Source organism: Citrus clementina, unplaced genomic scaffold (genome assembly GCF_000493195.1).
Source record: "Citrus clementina cultivar Clemenules unplaced genomic scaffold, Citrus_clementina_v1.0 scaffold_2, whole genome shotgun sequence".
Lineage (NCBI taxonomy): Eukaryota > Viridiplantae > Streptophyta > Magnoliopsida > Sapindales > Rutaceae > Citrus > Citrus x clementina.
Genome location: NW_006262688.1, coordinates 3486829 through 3490915, shown reverse-complemented (window position 1 = coordinate 3490915; position 4087 = coordinate 3486829). Strand labels below are relative to the sequence as shown.

The window sequence follows — 4087 nt, the reverse complement described above, 5'->3', positions numbered from 1 at the left end:
CTTTTCTAGTGGCTTCATTTAACTTTCTATAATCAATGCATATGCGCCAACTAGATGTAATTCATTTAGGAATTAATTCACCTTTTTCATTTTTAACAACAGTGATTCCAGATTTTTTACGCACTACTTGTGTAGCATGTTGAGTGTTAGAAAATGCATATTTATAAAGGAGAAAACCGTCATTTTACATTTCAAGTCTTACTAACAACCCTTACTTTTATGTATTTAACCTTCTTGTGATTTAATTACATGTGTTTTATTTTAATTAAGTATTTTATGTATTTTAGGGGCATCATAGTCATTTCACAATAAACGAGAAATCAGATGGCAAAATGGACATCACTTTTGAATTCAGGACGGTCGAAAACCTTAGGAGGAGCATAAAAGGAAAAATGGCACGGTTCACATGTACGGTACTATTCACATGTACGGTACTGTATACGTTACTGTTCACGACACTATTCACATAGACGGATGATGACGTGGCATTGACCGATGATGTGGCATTGACTGATGAGGTGTCATGATCCTGTTGGACTAAAATTCTTATACACTGTTGATGGTGACGTGGCAGCATATTAGTGGACCAAGAAATGCACGTACGGTACATGCAACACATGGGATTATTTTCAACCAAACCGCGTTACTGTTCATCCGGGTCAAACCGTGTTACTGTTCATCCGCGTGGTCAAACCGCGTACTGTTGACTGTTGACGTGGCGCAATCCTGAGCGTCCAAACTGTTTTTAATCCGATGGCCATGATTTACTCGATGTATCTATAAAAAGGGGGCCTCTCCCCTCTAATTTGATATCTCTGAATCCATTTTTGGGATCCATTTTCTGTAATTCCTTCTCCATCTTGTATTTTCTTCATATTTTAATAAATTTCTATTTTGCCCCTAGTTCAATTATGAGTAGCTAATTTCCTTTCAAGCTTGGGTTGAAGGTGAAGTCTCAACATGTGTCATGGACTTTATTTAGTAAATTTATTTTCTCTTTCCCTCTAGTTTTTGTGGATGTTTTGACTTCTCGTCGACAAATAATACTAATCTTATCTAATACTAATTTCAATAGAATTCTCTTCAATTTATTCTCGTCATTTCAATTCCAAATTTAGAATTTATTCTCGCCATTTTAATTTAAGTTTTAGCATATTCCAAATCATTTCCACCATAAATCCAACAACCCATTTACAAAATTAATTCTATACACAATTAAAATCTACCTCCTCGTGAGATCGACACTCGTCACCATTAGTCTATACTACAATAGATTCGTGCGCTTGCGAGTACATTAAAATTTGCACAACAAGTTTTTGGCGCCGTTGCCGGGGAGGTAAGTAATTTTAATTCACATAATTAATTTTTGTGAATAATTTCTTTTAATTGTTTTCTTGTAATTTTTTTATAAAAAAAGAAAAAGAAAAAAAGAGTGAATTTACATTTTGAGCTAAGAATTTTATTTATTTATTTTCTCTCTTCTTTAAAATTATGTAATTTAATTTTGAATTTATTTTTCTTTGTAATTTTTTTTATCTTATTAATTTTTTTTATTTAATTTATTTCACGTATTTGTTTTTGTGTATTTTTATAGTAAGGTTGTAATAGCGCAATAAGGTTAGTATCGTAATTTCTCCCTCTTCTTTATTTTTATTTGTTTTGTTCCCATCTTTATTTTTATTTTATTTGTTTTACATGCATGGTCGTAGGTCATTATTACCTAATCTTGAACCTATAGACCTTGAATTAGAAAAAACACTTCGCACACAAAAGCACATTAAAAATAAATTTGGAATGGATTTACAAGCACCACAAGAGAGGCCATTTAAGGACTATTTTAGTCCCTTAGCTAATTTGAGCACATCATGCATAAGATACCCAAATGTAGCTGCTAAGAGTTTTGAATTAAAACCCAGTGTGCTAAATTGTCTCCCAACATTTTATGGCCTAGAAAATGAGGATCCATATAATCATCTGAATGATTTTCATGCAATTTGTCAAACTTTTAAATATGAGAATTTTTCAGACGATGATGTTAAACTCATATTATTCCCATTTTCTTTAAAAGATAGAGCTTGTTCATGGTTAAATACTTTGACTGCTAATAGCATTACATCATGGGAACAAATGGTAACAAAATTTTTGAATAAATATTTCCCAGTGTATAAAACCAATGCTATTCTTAGGGAAATTTCAGAATTTACACAGAGAGAAGACGAGCAATTTTTCGAAACTTGGGAGCGATTCAATGGGTTACTCTTGAAGTGTCCATATCATGGGTACGAGAAATGGCACCAATACCAATACGTTTTGGAGGGATTATTGCTGAATGTGCAAGAATGGCTAATGGCAACAAGTGGAGGAGAGCTAATGTCAAAACGTACATCAGAGATTTAGGAATTCTTCCAGCGACAAGCGGATAATTCCCAACAACGGAGTCGATCTCTCAGGAATACTAGAAGAATTAAAGGAGTAAATGAGGTTCACATTGGCGAGTCAAGTTCAGAAATTAAAAAAGTCAAAGCGATAATTGAAGGTCTCGCTCGACAAATAGCATCGTTATCGACTGCTAAATCAACAGAACCACATGACCATGACTCATACTCAGATCAAGCCAATGCCATAGGTGTAATGAGAAAGCCATCAAATTATAACCCATACTCCAACACATATAACCCTGGATGGAGAGACCACCCCAATTTTTCATGGTCTCAAGGATTTCAACAGAATGGACCAGCAGCTCCAGCTCTACCAATTCCTCAAAATTCTCAAGCCTCTTAGCCACCATTCAGACCATATAATCAGAACCAGAACCACTCTCAACCCAGACCATGAGAGGATGCATTCCAGAATTTTAGGAATGTTACTCACTCCACGATTGAGCAACAGAACCGCACCATTGATGGACTACGAAATGAATTGAGAGCGGGCTTCAACTCACAAGCCCAATTAGTTTCAAGCCTCGAGAAAATGGTGGGACAACTTGCTTCTTCAGTTCAGACCTTGGCAATGACTGTTGAGAAAGGCAAGTTTCCAAGTCAACCAGTGCCTAACCCTAAAGGAGTGCATGAAGCAAGTACTAGTTCACCACAACAGCATGGAGAGGTCAAAGCAATCATGACCTTGCGAAAAGGAAAAGAAGTCGACAACAAAGTGGAGATGCCAGTGACAAAAGAAAATCAAATTGTACCTGTGAGTGTTGAAGACTCATCACCGGAGGAGAAAGAAGAAACCAACCCACGAGAATACGTTCTCAAAGCTCCATTTCCTCAAAGGTTAGCTAAAGGCAAAAAGGGAAAATCCACAGGTGAGATTCTCGAAATCTTCAAACAGGTAAGTGTTAACATCCCTTTACTTGATGCTATAAAGCAAGTTCCATCTTATACCAAGTTTCTTAAAGACCTTTGTACTAAAAAGAGAAATATGCATGTGCAAAAGAAGGCATTTTTAACAAAAAACGTTAGTTCTATACTCCAACATAAAATTCCTTTAAAATGCAAAGACCCAGGCTCCCCCACTATCTCATGTAGCATAGGGAACCACACAATTGAGAATGCTTTGTTGGATTTAGGAGCTAGTGTAAATCTTTTGCCTTACTCTGTATTCGTGAAACTTGGACTGGGAGAATTACACCCAACTCCAGTGGTGTTACAGCTTGCAGATCGGTCCACAAAAATACCTCGTGGTATTGTGGAGGACGTGCTTATCCAGGTAGACAAGTTTTATTTTCCTGTTGATTTCATTGTAATTGACACTCAACCAATACAGGATTCGAGAAAGCACATCCCCATTATTCTAGGCCGACCTTTCTTGGCAACTGTGGATGCTCACATTCAATGCAGGACCGGAAATATGCAGTTGTCTTTCGGCAACATGACTATGGAGCCGAACATCTTCAACATTGCCAAACAACCTCATAATGCAGATGATGGAATTGTTGATGTGGATTTAATTGAAGCATTAGTTGATGATACTTTTATTTCAAACCTTAGTGATGATCCTTTACAAACATGTTTAACTCACTTTGGTTTGGATTTTGATCTTGACAGATCGGTCGATGAGGTCAATGCCCTACTTGACTCAGCAC

General features: G+C 36.3%; 1 non-coding gene across 1 annotated transcript; it reads right to left on the bottom strand.

Moving 5' to 3' along the window:
• Positions 1-2178: 2178 nt before the first annotated feature.
• On the bottom strand, positions 2179-2282 carry LOC112101291. Its single transcript, XR_002907418.1, has one exon. It is a non-coding gene; the product is annotated as a small nucleolar RNA R71 (small nucleolar RNA).
• Positions 2283-4087: the final 1805 nt, after the last annotated feature.